The sequence below is a fragment of the Schistocerca americana genome, chromosome 10 (genome assembly GCF_021461395.2).
Source record: "Schistocerca americana isolate TAMUIC-IGC-003095 chromosome 10, iqSchAmer2.1, whole genome shotgun sequence".
Classification (NCBI taxonomy): Eukaryota; Metazoa; Arthropoda; class Insecta; order Orthoptera; family Acrididae; genus Schistocerca; species Schistocerca americana.
In genome coordinates this window covers 64,344,967-64,372,051 of record NC_060128.1, presented here as the reverse complement: position 1 = coordinate 64,372,051, position 27,085 = coordinate 64,344,967, and the positions used below count along the sequence as shown (strand labels likewise).

The window sequence follows — 27,085 nt, the reverse complement described above, 5'->3', positions numbered from 1 at the left end:
GCCTCGTGAGGTGGCCCGTCTAATTATTGAGAACGAAGTCGTGAATCGGGTGGTGATACCTTGGATGTGGTGTCCCAATGTTTCTCTTCTCTATGCGTCCGCGTGTGTCAGTGTTGTGCGTCGGCCAGCGGAGCGGCGCGGCAGGGGAAGGCCACAGTGTCCCGGACTCGAATAACGGACTCCAGCTTGCCAGTCTCCGGCTGTCAGATCTTCATCCCAGCTCACAGGTGACTGCTGATGTGAGGCCGTCTCCTTCCCGTCCTCACGAGTCACCCGGGTACGTAAAAATCAGCCTTCAAATACCTTCTAACTTCCGTCTTCTGGCGGCGAGGCTGCTGCTTGCTATTCCATTACAGCGGCGGTGCTTCTGTGTACGATGTAGTCTCTTCCTGCATGACGGTCTTCAGCATCGAAACTGAACTGAACACTACTGTCGGGCCCACTGTGTCTCGCGTATTTATTTACTTCAGTTCACTGGAGGTGAACGACTTCACGGTCATTGCCTCTTCTTAACGTCGGTCATTTGCTCTTGGAATGTAGGCGAGGGTCTTTGGTCACATGTGACAATTGAGAAACACGTGAGACGGTCGGGCGATGCCCTGATGGCTGAATCGACAGCTTCCGCTTATGTGGGGAGGTCTATGGCTTCTCCTGAACGTCCTGACTTCATGGTCTTTGGCTCTTCTGTCACTGCTGCTCTGCCCGCTGTTTGCCAGTGTGTGATTCTTCTAAACTAAACTAAGTTTTTCATTTATTTTCTAATTTCTACTTCACATTGATTTCACTAATTTATTTACCTATCTTCAGTACCACTCAACAGTTGGAACCCATGTCCGGAAACGTCATCCAACGAGGCTACGGAGCGTCAATGTTACCGACGCCGGAGCCTGTAGACGTATACACAGGGGGATTCCGTGATACAAACTTTCAAGGGTGATGGACAAGGATAAATGCATGAATTTGCGGTAAGAAACCCTGTACCAGAAAAAAACGAGTCGAAAGTTATAAGCGAAAACCATTCTGAGACCTCTTGACAGTGGTTCTGTTGTTTTTTAAGATTGTAGAGTAGGCAAATTTCAGAGTTGGTGGTATGGACAAAAACTAGATAAAAAGTCTAGTAAGGAATGGCTCTAACATGCATATCTTAAGAGCGAAGAGCGCTTGTTAAATAGAGGAGATACGTTTCATACTAGCGAGGACGAGTAAGTGTTCCACAAGCCCGCCCGGCTGGTTAGCCGCGCGGCCTGACGCACCGCTTTCCGGGCGGGAAGGCGTGCCGGTCCCCGGCACGAATCCTCCCGGCGGATTAGTGTCGAGGTCCGGTGTGCCGGCCAGCGTGTGGATGGTTTTTAAGGTGGTTTTCCATCTGCCTCAGGGAATGCGGGCTGGTTATCTTTATTCCGCCTCAGTTACACTATGTCGGCGACTGCTGTGCAAACACTGTCTCCACGTACGCGTACACCCTAATTACTCTACCACGCAAACATTTGGGGTTATTACACTCGTCTGGTGTGAGACGTTCCGTGGGGAGTCCACCGGGGGCCGAACCGCACAATAAGCCTGTGTGAGCCGGCTGTGGGGTCAGTGGACTGCTGGAGCCTGTTATGGGGTTACGGCAAGGACGAATTTTCTCCGTCGTTTCTAGGTCCCCAGTTCCATACAATACAAGTGTTCCACAGCTCCTCAGGTATGCATTAAGCCCGTGCTCTCTGGACTTTTTTTCTTATCGTGGTGCATACTACCACCTCATAAAGTTACCTACCCTACAATCTTAGCAAGAACATGTATTCCACTGTCAGCGGTATCAGAATGATTTACGCTTATAACTTTCGACTCGTTCCTTTCTGGTACAGGGACGCTTACCTCAAATTGATACATTTATCGTTTTCCATCACGTTACAAAGTTTGTAACATCATCAACGAATCACCCTGTATATATACATGCATTTACAGGCGCCGGCCCCTATAACTTTGACGCTGTGTAGCGTCGTAGGATGACGTTTCCGGGCGTCGGTTCCTATGTATAATTTCATCTACGAAATCTCTTCTACAACCTCTAGAACTGTGTGACATGATTCGTAGAACATCCTGTGTAATTGTATAAAATTTTATTATACAATTGAAAATTTAATAAATGGATACCATTTTAAAAATTCAGAACTACGGGAATCATTAACATGTTCAACTACACTTATTAACATCGTTATGAGCAATTACGTTATTAAAAAAAAAAAAAAAAAAAAAAAGCGTTGTGTCCTGCCCACTCGTCTAATATGGGGTGCCTAGGAAACCTGCTTTCTCGGATCGTTAAACAATTCAAGCAAATCGTATTAATGGATATATATTACAGTAAAATAAATGACAATACTTTGACAGTTTACAACGGTGTCGGAAGTTAATGACGACATACAAATAAGAAGTCTCTTCAGTACATACAATTCCAATACAGTGAAACAACACATTTCATAAATCGCTGCTGTCGAACTCGTTGCCTCCCTAGACTTCAACTGGCCCGCTATCAGCTTATCTGCGTCACATAAGAAACAGGATTGAAGCAGTTGTTGCAGAACTCTCTCTCCAGACCCACTGTTTCACGGTTTCAAAACAAAGATGATTTTAGGGTTCCATACCGCAATCGGTAAAAACGGAAGCTTTATATGACCACTTTGTGTCCGTCTGTCTGTCGGACTGCTAATAATCCTTTTTCTCAGGAACGTAACATGTATGAAGTTGAAACTTACGTCACATACTAAGACCTATGGACCCCTGACAATGTAGAAATAAGCTTTTACCTCAGTACAATCAAAAAATACGATCACGAGTCATATATTTTGATACTCGCAAACTTACTCATCTAAATCCCTTGGCCTAGAATCATGAAATATGGAAAGAAGTAAGGTTTAGTACACATAAGGGGAAAGATCCGAAAATTGTTAATTTTTAATTATATGACAAAAAAATGGTTCAAATGGCTCTGAGCACTATGGGACTCAACTGCTGTGGTCATAAGTCCCCTAGAACTTAGAACTACTTAAACCTAACTAACCTAAGGACAGCACACAACACCCAGCCATCACGAGGTAGAGAAAATCCCCGACCCCGCCGGGAATCGAACCCGGGAACCCGGGCGTGGGAAGCGAGAACGCTACCGCATGACCACGAGATGCGGGCAATTATATGACACCATACAATGTTTTTGTAATTTATTATCCGACTGACCGTCTGTACATCCGTCTGTTAAAACTCCTCCTGAACAGGCCATGAAGGCCTAAGGGGTACTGACCGGCCGCCGTGTCATCCTCAGCCCACAGACGTCACTGGATGCGGATATGGAGGAGCATGTGGCCAGCACACCGCTCTCCCGGCCGTATGTCAGTTTCCGAGACCGGAGCCGCTACTTCTCAATCAAGTAGCTCCTCAGTTTGCCTCACAAGGGCTGAGTGCACCCCACTTGAAAACAGCGCTCGGCAGACTGGATGGTCACCCATCCAAGTGCTAGCCCAGCCGGAAGGCGCTTAACTTGGGTTATCTGATGGGAACCGGTGTTACCACTTCGGTAAATCCCTTGCCATCCGTCCCTTAAGGTCGCTTTTTCCTCAGCAACGGGTAGACGTACCAAGTTGAAACTTACGTCGCATACTATGGTCTACGGTTCCTTTGCGGTGTAAAAATTAAAGCTTCTAATCACTGCAATCAAAAGATACGGCCGTTTGTCAAATATTTTTGATGTCTTGCAGGTATCAGTGTCGATAACAAGAAAAAATCCTTCGAAATTTCGATGGAATGGATGATGTATCTACGTACGTAACAACAAACTGAGCAACGATCTGCAAACTGCTCTTCAGCGGAATCCTAGATATTCTACAATGTGCAAAGTTAGTGACAGTCTTTCTGAAAATACCAAAACACTGGAAGACAGTGAACCAAAGCTGGCTTGCAGTGACCTCACCGCCTTGAAATACGCTCCTTTGATGTGGAGGTGGTAAGTTCCTATGGGACCAAACTGCTCCGGTCATCGTCCCTAGGCTTACACATTACTTAAACTAACTTGCGGTAAGGACAAAACACACACACACACACACACACACACACACAATGCCCGAGGGACGACTCGAATCTCAGAAGGGGGGAGCTGCGCGAACCGTGGCAAGGCGTCTTAAGCCACGTGGCTACCCCGCGCGCCCTTTGAAGTGGAGAGGAGCGTTTTCCGGTACAAAACTATGCTTAGCGACAACCATAGATCTATGGAAATAGAAAACCTGAAAACGCTCCATGTCATCCAGTGCAACTCTGCAGAAATTGAAGACAGACAGGGCGTGTTAACTAATTTCGGATGCAGTACTTTAAATAAGTGGTGTGCAGTAGATAAAAATCGCATTTTCTTCGTGAACTGTATTTTATTTCTCCCAAACGCGTTTTGCCTTTTTTACCTTAAGGTTGATTCAATGGGATCTAGAATGATACAATTTTGTTTTGATGTGCGTTATTTGTGGATTTTAAAACAGTCCAAGTCTCATTTTTTTTAATATAATTTTTATATAAATAAGTGATTACTTACAGTTCTTCGTATTTTTGCTTGGCGCCTCTGGTCTGGTCACACGCTGGAGCGTCGCACTACAGCTCTGTTCACGAAACATTACCATGTTTTTATGTTCCGAACTTTTTTCTTCCCATTTCTCATCTTGTTTGCCCTTATTGGTTCAAATGGCTCTGTGCACTATGGGACTTAACTTCTGAGGTCATCAGTCCCCTAGAACTGAGAACTACTTAAACCTAACTAACCTAAGGACATCACACACATCCATGCCCGAGGCAGGATTCGAACCTGCGACCGTAGCGGTCGCGCGGTTCCAAACATGACAAAAATGGGTAGGCGTTATTTTTCAGCGTATACTTCGCTAAGTTGGCAACAAGTACGTAAAGAAACCAAACAGTAGTTACGTCTTTAAATCACAGTTTTCGATCAAATATCTAAAATTAGTGACAGAAGACTGATAGTGCATCACTACAATAAGGGCAAACGAAATGAAAAATGACAACGAAGAAAGGTCGGAACATAAAAGTACGCTTAAAGCTGCAGTGCGGCCTCCAGCAGGCGACCAGATGAGGGGAAACTCAAGATGCCAACCAAAAACGCGAAGAGCTGTAAGTAATCTCTTGTTTACATATAAAACGAGATGTCAATCTAATCTACAAATAACACACATCAAAACAAAACTGTATCATTCTAGACCCCACTGATGACTCCTTAAAGTGAGAAGGGCGAAACGCGTCTGGGAGAAACAAAACACAGTGCAACAAACATTACTGTGCTTTCTGCGGAGGATGACCGTGCAAACAAACATGGTTTTTGAAGTGTTGGCAGAAGAGCCAACACCGTGTTGCTATAGGAGGCCGAAATGCACGCTTTTAGCTCACGCAGACTGGCGTGAGGTCTGGAACAGTTAAGGGACTTTATAGCAGCAAATAAAGTACGTAGTTGATGTAATACTTAACTTTAATCCATAATTGGAGAACATCGGTCTGACGGTGCAGGCATCAAGGGTTAAATATCTATTGATAATGGCGCCTTGCTAGCAAAGTCGTCTGTACAACTGGGGCGAGTGCTAGGAAGTCTCTTTAGACCTGCCGTGTGGTGGTGCTCGGTCTGCAATCACTGACAGTGGCGACACGCGGGTCCGGCGTATACTAATGGACCGCGGCCGATTTAAAGGTTGCCACCTAGCAAGTGTGGTGTCTGGCGGTGACACCACAGTTTTACTGTTTGGCTAGGTGTTATTGTTTTCACGGTAATTTATGTTTTTTCTCCAGTTTTGTACATACTCATACTATTAGTATTGTTATTTCAGCTTTTTAAAAAAATTGACATGTTCCACATCCACGAGGATCTCCTCAGCACGGATCTATGGAACGAAAAACAAATCTAATCTCCAGACACATGCAGACATTGTTAAAATAAGTGCTAGTAAGTCTTAAAGACCGCGAATAGTAATCATTATATTCACAACTTGGTGAATTTTGTATTACAGTGTGAATATATAAAGTCATATTTTATTTTTAAGGTCATATTCATTTAAGTTTTAGGTCATGAATGCTTGCATATTTCGCTGTTTTTTATGTCGTTAGGACTTATGACCCAGTACTTCAGTCCCTTTAAACACATAATCATCATTAATTCATGTCATTAGAAACCGGGCCCTAATCATGGAGAAGTGGCCTATATGCAATACTTTTGCATCGTCTGGATGTTGTCGCATTACTGTGTGTTGTACGTTCCAATTGATGCATGTTAAAGCCTTCTTCACTGTTGTGCCGATGTTTCCACAACAAAAGTAAATGGGGCAACAAGCATAGTAAGTGGTAATTATATTACTATGTTAGAGCGAACCTTCGCAGACCAAGACACTCCGAAAGGGTCCTTGAACCGCCTGGAGTTCGTCGGTGGAGTTCTGGTACTCCGTATTATAAAAATGCCCTTCCACAAAGGCAAGTGAAATGGCCTATTCATGTAAACACTTATTCTAAGAGAAAATAATCCTTAAAATACTCTCCAGTGAAATTGTTACTGAATGAGTATATTAATCGACTACTTTTCAGTACTAGCTACATTTCTAGACTCATCGAAATACTCTGTATCTAAATGAGAATACCGTAATTGCCTGTTTCCGTCGTGTCCACCGAGATTATGTTTGGTGTTAGCTTACGACTTTCGGTGTCCAGTTTGGCACTCATGGATCGCTTGCCGTATAGTCCACTTCTAGTGCACGTTTAGCTTACCTACACCACCATACGGGTTTTATTTTCTGGTTGTCGCGTGTATGGCTTACAATTAATTATATGTGGGAAATTTTTTTTTATCTAATATTTACGATTGAAGAGTTAGTGCCGCTCTGGAGTCCTGATTTCAGTTCTGCTTGAACAAGTACTGTGTAACGTATGTAAGTTCGTGCAGCTGTGTGTAGTCATTTTTAATTTAGTTTCCTAGTCTTTTAATGTCCTTTTTTTCTCTTTTTTCATCAAGGTTGGGAAAATGTTCTTTTTTGTCATTAATATACCAGAACTTACACCTACTTAATAAAAACATTACAACCCATGAGGCACCGGAGGGATTCGAACCCTCGATCTCCTGTTTACTAGACAGGCGCTTTAACCAACTAAGCCACGGCGCCGCACATGAATCTGTACTTCCTGCATAGCAGACAGTTAAAATCGATACGCTGTCCTGTTTTCATACATTAAAAATTTTCGCCCAACGTGGGGCTCGAACCCACGACCCTGAGATTAAGAGTCTCATGCTCTACCGACTGAGCTAGCCGGGCGGTTGACATACTGCGTATTTGTAGATCCTCTTACAGTGGTACGCAAGTTATTGTATTTCCAAACGCAACAGGCCGTTACATGCTAAACTACATACAGTTGACTGTGTAAATTAGGGTCCTCACAAGGAACGAAAAGAAACATGATAACGATACATAAACAATTATTAAGGGTACAATATCATAAAACATCAGCATCTCATAAATGTCGCCTGAAAACTGTATGTACAAAAGATATACTGCCGCCGCATTATCACATATTTTGTCCTTAATAACTGACATCACATTCATGTACTGATTATTAAACTCTGCTACTACTCGAAACAGAAGTTACATGCTACATGGAGTACCGGTTCCGTAATACTTTCTGACAACAACCGTTTTAGCTGACATGATCTATTTATCGACAGAATTAGGCATATACTGTAAAACCTACATCGTGCTTCAACTAATCGAATAGTCTACTGCACCCCGTCATGTTATGCAGGCTCCGTTCATCAACATTTTTAAATCTATACGAAGGTAATGTGATTCAGGAGTTGAATCCAAGATTTCGATTGGAAAGGGGGGGGGGGGGGGGACGACTGAACTAATACAAATCTCTAGAGTGAACTAAGGTGTGTTCTTAATCTACACAACTATACAAAGACAAATCGTTGTTCAGCTTTGTTACCGGTACCAAAAATCTCCAAGAATTTTTTTATTGATTTACTTCGAAATGCTTACAGGATGCTTCAAGAATCTTTTTATTAGCAAAAATCTCGAAAAGTTCTTGACCGATTAACTCCATATTTTTACACGATACTCAACGTTCAGATCATTCATATTATATAAAATATGTAAAATATTTAAAGGGGAAACACTGTTGGCAAAATACTCGGAAAAGTTATCGGCCGGCTTACTGCAAAATTTTACACGATTTAACATTCAGATGGGCATAACCTATATATTCGATTAAATAAGAATGTAAAGGTTGTCTGTCTGAAATGGGCTGTGAGAAAGATAATCCTATGATTTGCTGTGCTGTGAAAATGGGTAGTGACGTTTTCTTTCTCCCAGTCAGTTTTAACTACAGTAGGAGCGCATTTAAACCATGAAATCACTTATATATTCAGTCTCTTTTTACGTAACTTTAAACGAGAATTGTATGCACAACTATATGCTGTTTTGTGTTCATACTAGCAGTCAGTTTCAATAGAAAATAGGAAAGCAGCATTTATGGCTTACTGGCTTGTGATGAGAATACTGCTAAGGAATCTCAATCGTCCGATACTTCGTAATACTCCGCATTTGTAGATTAAAGCTATGCGAAATATTGTCACTGAAGTCATTATTTACACAGATGCAGCAGCAGAAGTGGTCTCTGTTATATCCCAATACCAATGATCCCACTCAGTTTAATTGGCTTCAATACCCAACCACAGTTTCGTCGCAGTAACAATAAACAAGGTTCAAGGTAAGACGAGGGGGGAGGGGAGGAAATGGGTACTGAGAGGGGCGGGAAGTGGTGGAGCAAGATGAGAGGAAGAGATGGGTAAAGGGGGGGGGGGAAGAGGGGAGGAGATGATGAACAGACAGGGAGACAGAAAAAGATTAGGATGTATATCTAATTCCCATACATATTTAGCTATTGTGAAGTATTGCTGGGTTCGCTAGTCCGTTGTAATACCAATTACAACTGCAAGAATTTTTTTAAGCGTGGGGCGAAAATGGATGTAGTTATGAGGGAGAAATGGATGTAGTTATGAGGGGGAGGGGTCGAGACTGCAATCCCACATCCCCCACCTCCCGCTAGATTCAATCTATTGTGACTAGAGCAATGCAAGGATTCTTCTTCAACGCTACAGCAAATGGATTGAACAGAGTATAACGAACAACAGAACTCGTCTCTATAAATCGACAGTACTATGTGACATTTGGACAAGGTGGAACAGAACATTGATAGTAAGAAACAAGTGAATTCACATTGTGTTTAATGAAATTTTCATAAACGGATAATAATTACGGCCTTATTATGCTGTTCTATTAGCTGCTGTATGGTGTAGGTTTTGCAGTCTATAATGTAGTTGTCTCGATAAATCTGTGTTTCCCAACCTGGAGCTAATTACCTCAGAAGGGATAACGTGAAATTTTGCAAAGGGTAAAAACAAAAGGGTTCGATTGCGTTTCACTCACAAGACTAAATATTTTTTTAAAGATTGTTACCATTAGCATTATTTATTAAAATTTTAAAGTTACCAGTAATTCATTTTTTCTCTTACTAGTACTAACAGGTCATACAATGCAGTGGAGGTTACAGCTAGTGAAACGAATGTATGAAACCGCGTGTATAGGACTTTGTCCAGGACGCGAACGAAATTAACGTGTAATACGTTCTTGCTTCACGGTCAGTCGCTACTAGGACCAGGTGCAGCACCTTCGCTCACATTTGCAAATAACATTAAACAGTCACTACACACGACATAGTACACGGTTCAATACTATATTCACAACGGCTGGTTATTCTTGCGGCGCACAATGCGAACACGTACGTAGCTAGTGTTGGCAGCGACCGTAAACATTCCAGAGCGGCACGAAGTCGGGCGATTTTCACCCATCACAGAGGGAACAGGTAAAAATGCGCGATTGTGCAAAAATGCAGTGTGTTCCGATTTGCAAAGACTTTCTTATACCAACAGCAGCAATACTATTCGCTAGAAACTACAGTTGAAATATCTGGAGAAAAATAGCAGCCAGAAATTTTATATTCGTAAGTGCTTGAAATAACTTACGCCGTTTTGACATCTAGATTGAAGCAATATTCATTTACAGATATCTTTCGCTCTTTACAAATTCCAGCGATCTTTCTTATATTACATCTGCTTTTTAATATTTCATTTTCTAGGAAATCATTTCCATGTTCAAATGTCTCTTATCATTAATCCACAAGGGTACAGAACAACTTTCTCCACAAAAAGAAGAAAATGGGAAATTAGTAATAATCGTACTGCTCGTATAAAAGGCAAGGAATCATTATATCCTCAAATTACATCGCTGCCGCTTCACATCTAAACCTCTTTGATCCAGTTTCACTCACAGATGTCACAGGCATGACAGAGGGCAATGTCATCGTCGGTCACAGTCTCTCTCTCTCTCTCTCTCTCTCTCTCTCTCTCTCTCTCTAGAGAGCAATATTCATTTACAGATATCTTTCGCTCTTTACAAATTCCAGCGATCTTTCTTATATTACATCTGCTTTTTAATATTTCATTTTCTAGGAAATCATTTCCATGTTCAAATGTCTCTTATCATTAATCCACAAGGGTACAGAACAACTTTCTCCACAAAAAGAAGAAAATGGGAAATTAGTAATAATCGTACTGCTCGTATAAAAGGCAAAGAATCATTATATCCTCAAATTACATCGCTGCCGCTTCACATCTAAACCTCTTTGATCCAGTTTCACTCACAGATGTCACAGGCATGACAGAGGGCAATGTCATCGTCGGTCACAGTCACAGTCTCTCTCTCTCTCTCTCTCTCTCTCTCTCTCTCTCTCTCTCTCTCTCTCTCTAGAGCGTGTATTATACATTTTGTTGCGCCATGGTAAATAAAAAAATAGAAAAATGAACTTCAACTCCCTTAAAAATGGTTCAAATGGCTCTGAGCACTATGGGACTCAACTGCTGAGGTCATTAGTCCCCTAGAACTTAGAACTAGTTAAACCTAACTAACCTAAGGACATCACAAACATCCATGCCCGAAGCAGGATTCGAACCTGCGACCGTAGCGGTCTTGCGGTTCCAGACTGCAGCGCCTTTAACTGCACGGCCACTTCGGCCGGCCAACTCCCTTATTTTCGTACACAGTTTTAAAAGCGTTTTACTTATATTTAATTTGCGCACTGCGAGAAATTATCTGTGTTTCTTTGGAGACTAAAACTATCGACTTGCGAACGAGAATCGCTTGAAAAAATAAGCGCGTAAAGGTTGCACTTACGCATCTATGAAAGCAAAATTGTGACATACGCGATACACATACTAGCGACAAACATGATTAGTTAGTGCACGCAGCGGTGAACTGCCGTCAACATTCCCGGAACTGGGATTTTCCCGATTTTCGGCGACGCTGGTGGTCTTTGTATTCGGGCTCGCTCGTATCCGTCAGTTATACTGGGCGGCAGATTAGCTCGCCTGAACAAGCGCAACGTTACACTATGACGTATCCGTGCCCAATTTCGGTCGTTAGAGAGTCAATCGATTTTCATGGTCGTGTTGTGCCTGAGCGCGGTGAGCCTCCCGTGTCCCGTCGCACGAACCTCACATCTGTTATACCTGCTACCATAACTTAAGTGCGATTGAAGTTAGTTGTGACTTTCGACATTCGGCACACTAGAGGGAGACGTGACGCCGTTGTCCGGGGAACACCAATGGCGAGCAGGCTCTCCCTACCACGCCACAAGCGGTTCGGCTGGTAATGCGCCCCTGTTGCCACACCACGAGTAAACAGTACCACGTGGCATCACGCCAACGTTCGTCAGCTGTCGTAGTCATATTTTGTGGCATTGAAATATTCTGTAGGCATCAGATATCGTGAAGAAGTGTTTTGTGTTTGCGTTGGATTAACAACAATAGCGCAGTACATCTGAATAAGAGGGCTCTGAGCGCTACGGGACTTAACTTCTGAGGCCATCAGTCCCCTAGAACTTAGATCTACTTAAACCTAACCAACCGAAGGACATCATACACATCCATGCCCGAGGCAGGATTCGAAACTGCGACCGTAGCAGTCGCGCGGTTCTGGACTGTAGCGCCTAGAACCGCACGGCCACATCGGCCGGCCATCATCTGAATAAGAGATTTGCAATAAAAGTGTCGTCCAGGATCACTGTTCACTGGCTGCAAAACACTCCTCGGAATTCGACAATAGTAACGGAGAAACGCCATACCGCAGTGTTGTGATGCATAAATCCCCAACAATGCAGTGGAGGAAAGCGAGAGTTTTTTGCTCTGGGTACAAAGAAATGTTTCACCCGCCATGTATAAAGCAAAGGGAACTTGTTGTGCTATATAAGCAGAAATTTCACGTTACCAGGTCAACTGGCTAACCGCAAAGGGCATAGTTTAATGAGGCTTCCTCCGTATCATGGCCATTTAAATCCGACAGAGTATATGGGCCTAAGTAAATAGTTACGCGGCAAAAAGCAACAAGATGCCCCGCTCACTGAGATTTAAATGCTGACAAAAGAAGCCACCGCAAATGTTACATAGCAGGGCTGGTCTAGATTTTTCACCCATAGCAAGAGAGTACTTGAGCAGACATTAGGGAATATGTAACTTCCCTTGTTGCCATGTTACAGTCTGCTGCCGGCCGAGGTGACCGAGCGGTTCTAGCCGCTTCAGACCGGAACCGTGCGACTGCTACGGTCGCATGTCCGAATCCTGCCTTGGGCATGGATGTCTGTGATGTCCTTTGGTTAGTTAGGTTTAAGTAGTTCTACGTTCTAGGGGACTGATGACCTCAGATGATAAGTCCTATAGTGCTCAGAACCGTTTGAACCATTTAGAATCTGCTTTTTTGTCAGAACACAGCAGAGTTTAGACATATTCATCTCAATAACTTTCTAATGCAATTGAAATTGCGACAGAACACAGAAACGGTGTATTATTTAACTACCAACAAGGTGCAAGTCAGGTCAATAGTTTATGAAACAGTCCATTTTCAGTATAAAAATAAGGACGTAAGTTCTTCACTTACACTGTTGCTAAATCCACAGCGATTCTAGTTTCACCGGTTGTCGATGGTCCTCAATAATCACACTATTTCATTGACAAATATGCAGTCGCTTGAATATCGCGATAGATATGGAAGTTTCGCATATTAATCATACGGCAAAACACTCTCGTACCACGTTTCAGGAATTACTGCAACCATTCGCCGTTTTTTCTTCAATTTTTATTTATTCATGACCGGTTTCGAATCGCCTGGCGATTCATCATGAGATGATACAATTTAGTTTGGAGTATTGTGGGGGTCGTGCATCCGTGGCAAATACAGAGACGAAAAAGTGAGCACTGTATGTCGAAAGAATATTACGATTCTAAGGTTAATTTGGTGGTATTATTCACTGTTTTTATTCTTGTGGCAGGCACTGCTCTGGAAAACATAATGTGTGCTTACCAGTATCGTGAAATATAAAGTGAAACAGGCACTTTTCCTCCGACGGCGACTCCCACGTACTTCACAAAATATAAACAAACCAAAGATTGTGACTGTTGTTGTCTCCAAAGAGTTTTGTGGAGGCAGAGATTTTCATTGCTCATTTTTCGTTTTGTGTGGCATTCGTAATAAAATATATATTTGTTACATTACTTTCTTTATAAAAAATATTATTATGTTTTTACATTGCAAAATTTTCTTTTGCTATTTACAAAATCTACAACAAAGTGTTTAGGACAATATTTCTGGTAGTGAAGTTATGTTTGGCATGTTTCTCATTGGTCAACAAACAGGATAGTATACATATGGGGCGAGGGGGAGGGGGGGGGGGAAGGAAGGAGGGATGGGAGGGAGAAGGGAGAGAGAGAGACAGGGAGCCATGTAGTACAAAATAGTCATTCAATCACAGATATAAAAACCTACCTTCACATTCTACACAGTGTAGACAAAGGAATCATAATGGACCTCTTGGAACAATTGGAAATTTTCATACATAACAATGAACAAATTGATTTAGCAAACAACCCATTCTTCTAAAATTTTAAAGAATCCTTAAATTTGAAAAACTAATAAATACTGTACTCATCCACTCCCACCTCGCTCATACCACACCTAAACACCATCCTCTCTCTCTCTCTCTCTCTCTCTCTCTCTCTCTCTCTCTCATTTAATACGCAGGAACATGAAACGTAACACTCTCAAAATACATATTCATAGCGAAACCTATTTTTCACAGTAAACTAAGGATTTTTTGGAATAGTTTACCTGATATCGAAATGCTACAGTAACTATAACCATTAGCGAAATGATAGGGGGGGGGGGTTCATCATGAAGCTTACGAATTAAACTATAAGATGTGCGAGAATCAGAATTTACTACGGAACAGTTTCTTTAAAATCGTTTGAGAAAGATCGCAGATCAGCTGGCTCGCGCGACTTGCTGTTCAGTTGAGCGAGTGGGCCTGCCATTATACTGCGGTCACCGGCCGACGCGGCCCGTACACGCTTCCCTCCACTCGCCCCGAACCGAACCGTCAAAAGTCGCAACTTATTCTAAAGGCACTATAATTATTCTTTGAAATAATGTTCTGATTGCTATTTTTAATATCTGATTAATTCCAAGCGTGAAAGCATTACGAGGCTAACCAGGTTACGTTTATTTAGGAATTGCCATCTACAAATGCTCAGTCATTGTGTGTGCACCTCATTAGTGTTAATAAATGTAAACGTATTTACAGATCGCGCATCAAACGGATATGTGACATCTTGAGTCATCTTATTTAATTTGACGTGTTTATTGACTTCATTTCAGTTGACCTCTTTATTCATTTGAGGACAATATGCATAACATAATGTCGCCTAATTACTATATAAAATTGTACGTCGTTTGCACACCAGAGTAATAAACGTAGTATTACCATAACACTCTTTTGAAACTATGAAAGGATCGTAAATACGGAGTATCATTGAAGCATTCTTGTCTACGAATTAAAGGAGCAACTCATTACCTTCAGCTGGTGTACTCATTGCGATTTTGGACACTATTGTTGCTTTTTTCTTTATTTCAAAGTGAGAACCTGCCAACTTCGTACTCGTTATTTACAGATGTATTACATACCCGCCAGGGTAGCCGAGAGTGCTAATGCACTGCTTTCTGGACTCGGGTAGGCGCGTCGGCCCCGGATCGAATCCGCCCAGCGGATTAACGACGAGGGCCGGTATCCTGGCCAGCCTGGATGTGGTTTTCAGGCGGTTTTCCACATCCCACTAGGTGAATACCGGGCTAGTCCCACCATTCCGCCTCAGTTACACGTCTTACAGACATTTGAACACATTCGCACTATTTCACGACTTACACTAGACGCAGACAACTGTGGTACAATACTTGCATCCCGGGGGGGTTCGGGGTGGCGGCAGGAAGGGCATCTGGCCACCCTCTGCAACTGCCAAATCCGTAGTAACAAGGCCGACCCCGCGCTGGTGCAGAACAAAGGCCCAAAGAAAGAAATATTTACATATGTATTACGAAAAGTGCTTAATAATAATCTCTCTAAATGGTTAAAGTGTGGTGGTTGTGTGAAGTATGTTCTAATTTTCACAGAAAATTATAATTCACTGCGATAAAAATAAACTCCTTCCTTTGCTCTTGAAACTAACGCAAGGGGAAAAAGCATCAGCTGGAACATTCCTGTTCTAATACCAGGATACATTTGGGTCTGCATATGCACTTTAATTGAAGATGTTCTTGCTTGGAAAATAAATCTCCTAAAATTTCTAGCTCCTAAATTTCGTTTTACACTTTATGGACGGCTGAGCCTAAGTTGCTTTTTTGTTCCTTTCAAATGTGTCAATCTTTCCTGTCCTTTTTATTCTGAGTGGTACCTAGTTTGTTTTAGCACATGATAATGTCTTCGAGATCTCTGCTGGTACTGGCGTGTTTCATGCTTAATTTGTATATTATTGACAACGAAAACTCTCTCATAGGACAGAGCACTCGTACATGTGTGATACATAAGATCAAATATTACAGAACATGCTTTTATCGGATTAAAAAGAAGGTCCAACACCTTTTAGAAAAGGGAAGGTAAAGAAAAAAATATTAGAAATAGTAAGACATGAACCATTGCTGTTACTTTACCTTTCGTCGAAACATGACACCCCGATCAGTACTCCCTCGTGGACGTTCCAAACTCGTGAATTAGTTTCATACTAATACGTGCTGAAGACTTTACCCGCCGATATAACTTTACCTTATATTTAATTATAACAAAACGTACCAGTAAGGATAAGATTTCGAGATACTCCCAATATTTTGAAGCAGCATATATTCATACAGGGTGTTTCAAAAATGACTGGTATATTTGAAACGGCAATAAAACCTAAACGAGCAGCGATAGAAATACACCGTTTGTTGCAATACGCTTGGGACAACAGTACATTTTCAGGCGGACAAACTTTCGAAATTACAGTAGTTACAATTTTCAACAACAGATGGCGCTGCAAGTGATGTGAAAGATATAGAAGACAGCGTAGTCTGTAGGTGCGCCATTCTGTACGTCGTCTTTCTGCTGTAAGCGTGTGCTGTTCACAACGTGCAAGTGTGCTGTAGACAACATGGTTTATTCCTTAGAACAGAGGATTTTTCTGGTGTTGGAATTCCACCGCCTAGAACACAGTGTTGTTGCAACAAGACGAAGTTTTCAACGGAGGTTTGATGTAACCAAAGGACCGAAAAGCGATACAATAAAAGATCTGTTTGAAAAATTTCAACGGACTGGGAACGTGACGGATGAACGTGCTGGAAAGGTAGGGCGACCGCGTACGGCAACCAGAGGGCAACGCGCAGCTAGTGCAGCAGGTGATCCAACAGCGGCCTCGGGTTTCCGTTCGCCGTGTTGCAGCTGCGGTCCAAATGACGCCAACGTCCACGTATCGTCTCATGCGCCAGAGTTTACACCTCTATCCATACAAAATTCAAACGCGGCAACCCCTCAGCGCCACTACCATTGCTGCACGAGAGATATTTGCTAACGATATAGTGCACAGGATTGATGACGGCGATGTGCATGTGGGCAGCATTTGGTTTACTGACGAAGCTTATTTTTACCTGGACGGCTTCGTCAATAAACAGAACTGGCGCATATGGGGAACCGAAAAGCCCCATGTTGCAGTCCCATCGTCCCTGCATCCTCAAAAAGTACTGGTCTGGGCCGCCATTTCTTCCAAAGGAATCATTGGCCCATTTTTCAGATCCGAAACGATTACTGCATCACGCTATCTGGACATTCTTCGTGAATTTGTGGCGGTACAAACTCCCTTAGACGACACTGCGAACAGCTCGTGGTTTATGCAAGATGGTGCCCGGCCACATCGCACGGCCGACGTCTTTAATTTCCTGAATTAATATTTCGATGATCGTGTGATTGCTTTGGGCTATCCGAAACATACAGGAGGCGGCGTGGATTGACCTCCCTATTCGCCAGACATGAACCCCTGTGACTTCTTTCTGTGGGGACACTTGAAAGACCAGGTGTACCGCCAGAATCCAGAAACAATTGAACAGCTGAAGCAGTACATCTCATCTGCATGTGAAGCCATTCCGCCAGACACGTTGTCAAAGGTTTCGGGTAATTTCATTCAGAGACTACGCCATATTATTGCTATGCATGGTGGATATGTGGAAAATATCGTACTATAGAGTTTCCCAGACCGCAGCGCCATCTGTTGTTGAAAATTGTAACTACTGTAATTTCGAAAGTTTGTCTGCCTGAAAATGTACTGTTGTCCGAAGCATATTGCAACAAACGGTGTATTTCTATCGCTGCTCGTTTAGTTTTTATTGCCGTTTCAAATATACCGGTCATTTTTGAAACACCCTGTAGGACATACGTTGTAATTAAAAACCTATTAAACAATAACTTCAATTAAGAAGACAAAAATCCAGTATTTCTTCTCCCAGTTTTTAGAACTCGATACGACCACGAAAGCCGATAGACATCCCAAATGGCCGAAACTGGTCATGTGTGTACACGTCGTGGTGATGTCACGGAGAAATATCACCGAGGCGAATTTACGTCTCCCGTTCCGTGGCTGTCGCGAGTAGAGTTCCACCTGTGGCAAGTCAAAAGTCTGGACACTACCTCCTTTGGCAAGTCAAAAGTCAGGATACTTCACACACAAGGTGGTAAGTACTTAATCAGCAAATGCGCAATTCATATTAACGTTAGCCAGACTTTGTCCTCACACCAGAACTTAGCTACAAACGCCACACTCGAACCTTAAAATATTTAGAAATGAACTGTGTTTATTTTACACACTGGTGAAAATTAGTGGAGCTAAGCCTGGAACTTACAGATGTATTTATTGTCTAGTGTTCCGGCCTATAGAAGTTTCTTCTAGTGTAGAACATGCTGACAGAACTCTGAGAGAAGCATATATTATAGTCTGTTTTTACAAGAAGTTCGTTTTCAACACATTTCACCTACAGTTTGTTTCGCTCATCAGTCCACAAGTCTATATCAGGAAGGACACTCATTCTGTGTGTGCGCTGCTCAAAGGAATACGAAATACAAATCTTATGTCTTTCGTAAGTTTGGAGCTGCAGTTTTACCAAAGAAATGATCTCATTTTTTTGTCTGCTGGTAAATCTGAAGTTTTAAAAGTTTGAACGACAGTTCTTAACGCGGCATATAATAGTAGAATTTATCACCGTTTACTTTTACACTATTGTCATTTACAATATCTATAACGCTATCAAAATCCATCTCTCATTTCATGCCTAGGACAGCGATTCCTTAAAAGGCGAGGTTCGAAATTAATTATTTAAATATGGATCGTACTTGGAAAAACCATAAAATAAGCGTAATGGTAATAATGTTCTGCTCCTACGGAACGGCCAAAGTACGAAACATATCAGAACTCCTTGACTCGGTCGCTTCATAAATACAACTGTCGCTCCAATACTATGTATTATGAAAACGAGGCGTCGAAACAGTTGACTTTTAATCCCATTGTTTTGTTGTTCTCTCATGAACTTTACACGGATAAGATGATAAAATGAAGAATATGAAATTAAACATTATGCAGTATAATACAAAAAAGGTACAATTTAAAAAGTAAACCGAGAAAGCAGCGACATTAGTGCATCCCTTCGTATCATGTAGGGACACAGAACACTTATACAAAAGTAGGGACAACAGTACAAAATCGGGACAGGTGGCGATTATAGTAGAGGTACAAAATTCACACGTCTCATGTTCCTCATCGAAACGATCATGCGCCAATGTTGCGCGAATTATTGTTGTCAATAGGTTTTCCGAGGCGGTTTTTACTTTCCTGCCACCTAGACAACAGTCAAAGTATTTGAAAATTTTCGGGTCCTTACATGCCTCTGGGGTGTGACATACCTCGTCTACAAAAACAGGAGCAAAAAGGGGGATACCGTGGAGCATTTGGCCAGAAAATACGAAATGTCCCACCACAATATGGAGAAAAATAAACAAGTTAAAATCGCAATACATGAGAGAACGTAAGAAGCTGTGCGAGTCAAAAAAGATGTTCTTCTCCACGAAAATTAAACTGACTTGGTTATCATCCTTTACTATTTTTACTACGAAGCATAGAATCCAGGGGAAGTCGGCATACAGATTGCGATGAAGGTAGACTGGCTGTTAACGGAATAGGTACATTTTACTTTATTTCACAATACGATATCTTTATAAAGAAAAGACGTTGTTCAACGTTCGCACGAAAATCTCGAAAAGTTCTTGACCGATTGATTTCAAAATTTTACGTAATACTCTAAAAATATACAGTTTATGTGCGTCTGAATTTTTGGTAAACAACAGTGTGCAGATTTTCTGTTAAAACCTAAAGCAAGAAGAAAAATTGTCTACTGTGGGGCGGTTTCGTTTACTTTTTCGGGGTAAGTTTTAACTAAGACGTCAGGGCATTTAACAGACGTTGTTTCTCCTATACATAGTCTCTCTCTTCGTATATAACTTTAAGCAAAAATTGTATACACAACAACGTGCTGTTTCATTTTCTTCTATCGGCTTATGATCAGAATACTGTTACGGAATCTGAATCGTCGGAAATCCTGTAATCCTGCCCGTTGGCAGACTAAAACTGTGAGAAATAATGTCGCTGACGCCGATGGAAACGTCTCTCTCATAGCCCGTGTACCAGTGAGCTCAGTCGATTTACCCATTCATTTTAAGCAACTTCAGTTCCCAAGAAAAGTTTCGTTTGCAGATATAATGAACAAGGCTCAAGGACGGAGGGAGATGGACGGAGAGAGGGAGAATGAGGTGACTGAAAGAGAAAGGGGTGGAGGAGACTGGGACGTGTATCCAATTCTTAAAATACCTATTTAGCAGTTACGTCAACGGTACTGCTTCCATTAGAAGTCTTTAGTATAGTGGGAAAAGAATGCGATGTAATGGATCATGTATGAACCGGATTTGTTGTGCTGATGACATTGTATTGTTTGTCTCCAGTGCAGATAAGCTTCGATAGCCGGCCGGTGTGGCCGTGCGGTTCTAGGCGCTGCAGTCTGGAACCGAGCGACCGCTACGGTCGCAGGTTCGAATCCTGCCTCGGGCATGGATGTGTGTGATGTCTTTAGGTTAGGTTTAATTAGTTTTAAGTTCTAGGCGACTGATGACCTCAGAAGTTAAGTCGCATAGTGCTCAGTGCCATTTGAACCATAAGCTTCGATAATGAAAGGAAGTATGAAAGTACACCTGAAATCGGTTAAAGTAAGACTAAGCTAATCTGCAATGAACACATAGAAAGTAAAACAGTACAAAGTAGCCAGGAAATAGACCCAGTGAATGAGTTCTTAGAATCACGGCAGCTGAAGGCAATTCTATGGTCGTGCCACGGCATGTCCCCTATCAGAGGGGTGAGAAAATTCACAATATCAGTAATGCCTCCTCAGAATAGAATCTCCTACACTAACGTTTACGTTTACTGTTTTAATAATATGAAATTACCTTATTAAACGTATAGAGAGCAGTTTTTTTGGGACATTGCGTTGTGCACCTGATTTCGAAGTCGTGGACACGGGACTCTCGTAGCGACTGCTGCGGAAAAAAAAATGAGTGTCATGTAATATTTTGTGCAATGTAATATCTTGTATAGACACCTTTTATTAACGTGACACGTTCCACATCATTACGAAGCGTCGTATTCATAATCTATGGAACAAGTACTGATCTAATCTAACAACTGTTGGCGCACAATGTCGTGCAACTTGTCGCTAGGTGTGCATGTGTACCTTAAGAGTGCCGTGAACAGATAACATTACTAACATCGACATTCTCCGCAAAATGAAGAAAAAGAAAGAAAGAATTCCTAAACATATTAAAATGCATAAAACTACAATGTCTCCGCCACGTAATGAGGAGTGGAAACAGATGCTCGTTGCTGCAGAACGTTCTTCAAGGAAAGATATCTGGTGAGAGACGACGAGGAAGAACATTTTGGCTCGAAACCTGAGGACGTGGACTTAAAGCGAGCGAAAGTGATGATGCACTTCTTATGATGATCACCAACAGCCGGAGCAGGTCCTTTATGGACTACACTGCTAGTATCCTGAGTTCCTTGGTACACTTCTGCTGCCCCAGGCTCGCTCCCCCCCCCCCCCCCCCCCCCCCGCCCCACCACAGTAAGCCCTGATGCGACTCGTAATGTGGCTCTACGTGGTTCAGCTGTTTAAACATCAGACTGTACCACTATTGAAATAAGCCCTTCATATGATTTGAATAGTGATGTCCTACGTACAAAGTAGTCGTAAAAGCACATACGCCTAACTGTGTGCAGTTCGCACTATTCAGTTCATTCGATAGCACATTTTCTCTCCAAGTATAGAAATCGCGACCTGCTGTACAAATAACCTCAACTTTTCGCAGTCAGTAAACGGTTAAAAATTTCGTGTGATAGTTATCAGTTTAGTACGCTCCGCCATGTCTAAGCGGTACACCAATATCCAGAATCTTAAGTTTCCGAAATACGTCATTCTTTAATCCATCAGAAAAATTCGCAATTTTTTCTAAGATCCCGAAACTTCCGGAAAGGTTCTCATCAGTTTTCGGGCTATTACTTGTCTGTGCAGAAACAAATTGCACCATTTTTACAAACTTACCTAAACACCGAGAAACAGGTCGTGTGCTAGTAATGCTCAGTCATGACTCCTCGAGACGAGCGATCTGCTTCCAGAACACATGAAAACTCTCCTTACTGGTTGGCTGGAATATAATTTAGCCAGTCATCATCAGAGTTTTTCACGGACAGCACAATAATTTCCCTCGATGACCAATCGAGAACTCCGAATTGTATTTCATTGTATCTCAAACTTTATATTTTTAGAAAAGTAAACATTCAAAACAACCAGATCTTTGTCTTCTTCTATAGTTGTTAAACTAGCAAGTTTACAGTAATTTCATGCGTGTATATTACCCTACACAATGTGATTTCTACTCTCATTCATCATTAACAATGTTCAAAATTCACACGCCAAACAAGTGCTTCACTCCTCCTGACAGCAGTATAAATGAAAATTATAATGTCAAAGAACTGGAAATAATAATAATAACTGTTTGAAAACTCAAAACATCACATAACTTAACTATTGAGCAAAATGTTTAGTGTAGTTCTTGATCTGATGTATTTGAAAAAAAAAAAAAAAAAAAAATACATATATATATTAACGTTCAGGAGGTTGGCTTTAATAGGAAGATACAAAATTGAGGTTTTAGTAAATTTTGCATATATCCCAGGGGGAGTGACCAGTATTCCCGGATATGACAAGTACGATCGTTAAAAGCCTATCCTATGGTACTATTTCATCTTCGATAGGGTGATACAAATGGTTTCTACTGCAAGCTCTTTGCTTTCCATATTTTCAGAGGTGGCAGTATAGACTAAACGAAAAAAAAGTTCAGTAAACAAGGGTTCTGAAGTGCATGCCTCAAGAGTTGGGAGCACTTGTTCATCTCTGATACTCTGAAACGCGTCTCGCCTACTGAACAGTTACTTGTAGCTTTTAAGACAGGCGTATTACAGCCATATTTAGATAATTTTTTCTTGTTTTGGTCGATTCCACCACCTCTCGAAATGTAGAGAGATTGGTTTCACATTATCGAAGGTGATGAAGTGCTCATAGCTCTCAAAGTATGCATTTTAGAGGTTATGACCCTATGGCTTGGAATGAGCGTTCCTGCCTTGTCCCTGAATATTGACCATTCCCCTGGAACTCTCTACAGAACCGAAACGTACAGGTTACATACCCATTGGTATACGTGAAATGATTTTAGTAATTCACGGGTTGGCGTGGGATTTAAAAGGATATGCGAAGCCTACACGCACGTGACTCGGCCTGCAATGTGCGGGCATAGGGAGGTGACGCGGTGTGAAGAGCACTGGGACGAACCGTCAGTGCATATCGCTACGCCACTCGCTATTGTCCGTGCTACATGTTTGTTCCCGTTCATCGTGTTAACAATGAGGGGCGCAGAAGATTGAGTGCACTTCCTCTAAATGCTAGTCACGTGTATATTGCAATATCGAGGTTGTGATCGGGATAAATGTGTAGCACATGGAAGCGGGATAGTGATTTTTACTGAATTTTATATGAAAAAAAAAAGATTTGAACAAATTTAAAACTATTTTCAGTTGATACTATAGGGAAAGACCTAAGTAGAAACAAGGCCCCGGGAATAGACAACATTCCATTAGAACTACTGACAGCCTTGGGAGAGTCGGGCTTAACAAAACTCTTCCCTGGTGAGCAATATGCATGAGACAGGCGAAATACCCTCAGCCTTCAAGAAGAATATAATAATTCCAATCCCAAAGAAAGCAGGTGTTGACAGATGTGAAAATTACCGAACTATCAGTTTAAGAAGCCACGGCTGCAAAATACTAACATGAGTTCCTTACAGACGAACGGAAAAACTGGCAGAAGCCGACCAGCTTAGATTCCGTAGAAATGTTGGAACACGTGAGGCAATACTGACCCTACGACTTATCTTAGAAAATAGAATAAGGAAAGGCAAACCTACGTTTCTAGTGTTTATAGACTTAGAGAAACCTTGGACAATGTTGACTGGAATACTCTCTTTCAAATTCTGAAGGTGGCAGGGGTAAAATACAGGGAGCGAAAGGCTATTTACAAATTGTACAGAAACCAGATGGCAGTTATAAGAGTCGAGGGGCATGAGAGGGAAGCAGTGGTTGGGAAGGGAATGAGACAGGGTTGTAGCGTCTCCCCGATGTTGTTCAATCTGTATATTGAGCAAGCAGTGAAGGAAACGAAAGAAAAATTTGGAGTAGGTATTAAAATCCATGGAGAAGAAATAAAAACTGTTATGTTCGTCGATGACATTGTAATTATGTCAGAGACAGCAAAGGGCCTCGAAGAGCAGCTGAACGGAATGGACAGTGTCGTGAAAGGAGGATATAAGATGAACATCAACAAAAGCAAAACGAGCATAATGGAATGCAGTCAAATTAAATCGGGTGATGGTGTGGGAATTAGATTAGGAAATGAGACGCTTAAAGTAGTAAATGAGTTTTGCTATTTGGGGAGCAAAATAACTGTTGATGGTCGGAGTAGAGAGGATATAAAATGTAGACTAGCAATGGCAAGGATAGCGTTTCTGAAGAAGAGAAATTTGTTAACATCTAGTATAGATTTAAATGTCAGGAAGTCGTTTCTGAAAGTATTTGTATGGACTGTAGCCATGTATGGAAGTGAAACATGGATGATAAACAGTTTAGACAAGAAGAGAATAGAAGCTTTCGAAATGTGGTACTACAGAAGAATGGTGAAGATTAGATGGGTAGATCACATAACAAATGAGGAGGTATTGAATAGAATTGGAGAGAAGAGAACTTTGTGGCACAACTTGACTAGAAGAAGGGATCGGTTGGTAGGGCATATTCTGAGGCATCAAGGGATCACCAATTTAGCATTGGAGGGCACCGTGGAGTGTAAATATCGTAGAGGGAGACCAAGAGATGAATACACTAAACAGATTCAGAAGGATGTAGGTTGCAGTAGGTACTGGGAGAAGAAGCTTGCCTGGATAGAGTAGCATGGAGAGCTGCATCAAACCAGTCTCAGGACTGAAGACCACAACAAGAACAACAACACTATAGGATGTTCGGAAAGTGTCTGTACAATTACGATATATGTTTGAAATGATGCTCCTAGGCGAATATACAGGTCTGAACCCGTTAAATTTTATTGCAAAACGCTTTCTGTACATCTGACTGTGCTACACTATATGATCAAAAGTATCCGGACACCCCAAAAACATACTTTTTCATATTAGGTGCTTTGTGCTGCCACCTACTGCCAGGTACTCGACATCGGCGACCTCAGTAGTCATTAGACATCGTGAGAGGGCAGAATGGGGCGGTCCGTGGAACTCAAGGACTTCGAACGTGGTCACAATTGGGTGTCACTTGTGTCATACGCCTATACGCGAGATTTCCACACTCCTAAACATCCCTAGGTCCACTGTTTTCGAGGTGATAGTGAAGTGAAAACATGAAGGGACACGTAGAGCACAAAAGCGTACAGGCCGACCTCGTATATTGACTGACAGAGACCGCCGACAGTTGAAGAGGGTCGTAACGTGTAATAGGCAGACACCTATCCAGACCACCACACAGAAATTCCAGACTGCACCAGGATCCAAGTACTATGACAGTTACACTGGAGGTGGGAAAACTTGGAATTCATGGTCGAGCGGCTGCTCATAAGATACACATCACGCCGGTAAACGACAAACGACGCCTCTCTTGGTGTAAGGAGCGTAAACATTGGACGACTGAACAGTGGAAAAACGTTGTGCCGACTGACGAATCACGGTACACAATGTGGCGATCCGATGGCAGGGTGTGGGTATGGCGAATGCCCGGTGAACGTCATCTGCCAGCGTGTGTAGTGTCAACAGTAAAATTGGGATGCGGTGGTGTTATGGTGTGGTCGTGTTTTTTATGGAGGCGGCTTGCACCCCTTGTTTTGCGTGCCACTATCACGGCACAGGCCTACATTGATGTTTTAAGCAGCTTCTTGTTTCGCACTGTTGAAGAGCAATTCGGCGATGGCGACTGCATCTTTCAACACGGTCGAGCACCTGTTCATAATGCACGGCCTGTGGCTGAGTGGTTGCACGGCAATAACATCCCTGTAACGGTCTGGCCTGCACAGTGTCCTGACCTGAATCCTATAGAACACCTTTGGGATGTTTTGGAACGCCGACTTCGTGCCAGGCCTCAACGACCGACGTCGATACCTCTCCTCAGTGCAGTACTCCGTGAAGAATGGGCCGCCATTCCCCAAGAAACGTTCCAGCACCTGATTGAACGTAACCCTGCGAGAGTGGAAGTTGTCATAAAGGCTAAGGGTGGACCAATACTACATCGAAACCCAGCGTTACCGATGGAGGGCGCCACGAACTTGTAAGTCATCTTCAACCAGGTGTCCGGATACTTTTGATCATATAGTATATGCAGTTATGGAAAGCGTGCGTTGTTGATTGCAATACATTACAGATTTTTCAGGTCCCAAATGAAAAGTGTCTGGTGAATTATGGTCCGCTGAGCGAAGTGGCGTAGGTTTTTTGAGATGACACGTTCCCCAAGAAACTCCCAGAAGACGCACAGTGTTGCTACCTGTGTGCGCAGTCTTGTTGCAACAATGAGCAGTTGATGTCGACTTCTTTTAGTTGTGAATGATCGAACAATAACGTTCGCTCTTCATGGTTTCTTCAAAAAATAAAGATCTAATAATGCGCCGTCTGGATATTGCTATCCACGCTGGAAATTTTCTGGTCATGCATTGGAGTTTGAAGCACAGTACTGGGGTTCTCCACTGAGCATAATCGTGTGTGTTAACTTGACCGGAGAGGTGGAACCTGGCCTCATCTGTGTAGGAGGTGACAACAGATCAGCGGTGTTACCCTCATTCAGAGATGTAAATCATTTGCAGTAACGGGATCGCTTTCCATGACCCGCATCTTTCAATGTTTGCACTGCTGTGACTTTATAGGCCTTACA

At 42.3% G+C, this 27,085-nt stretch overlaps 1 protein-coding gene and 2 non-coding genes across 3 annotated transcripts in view; 1 reads left to right on the top strand and 2 right to left on the bottom strand.

The window, feature by feature from the left end:
- The window catches only part of LOC124552679 (carbonic anhydrase 2-like), a 208,128-nt gene that overhangs the window by 33,808 nt on the left and 147,235 nt on the right, over window positions 1–27,085 (top strand). The gene's annotated exons all lie outside the window — the stretch shown is intronic.
- On the bottom strand, window positions 7,096–7,169 carry Trnat-agu. The gene has a single exon. It is a non-coding gene; the product is annotated as a tRNA-Thr (tRNA).
- On the bottom strand, window positions 7,247–7,319 carry Trnak-cuu. Its single transcript has one exon. It is a non-coding gene; the product is annotated as a tRNA-Lys (tRNA).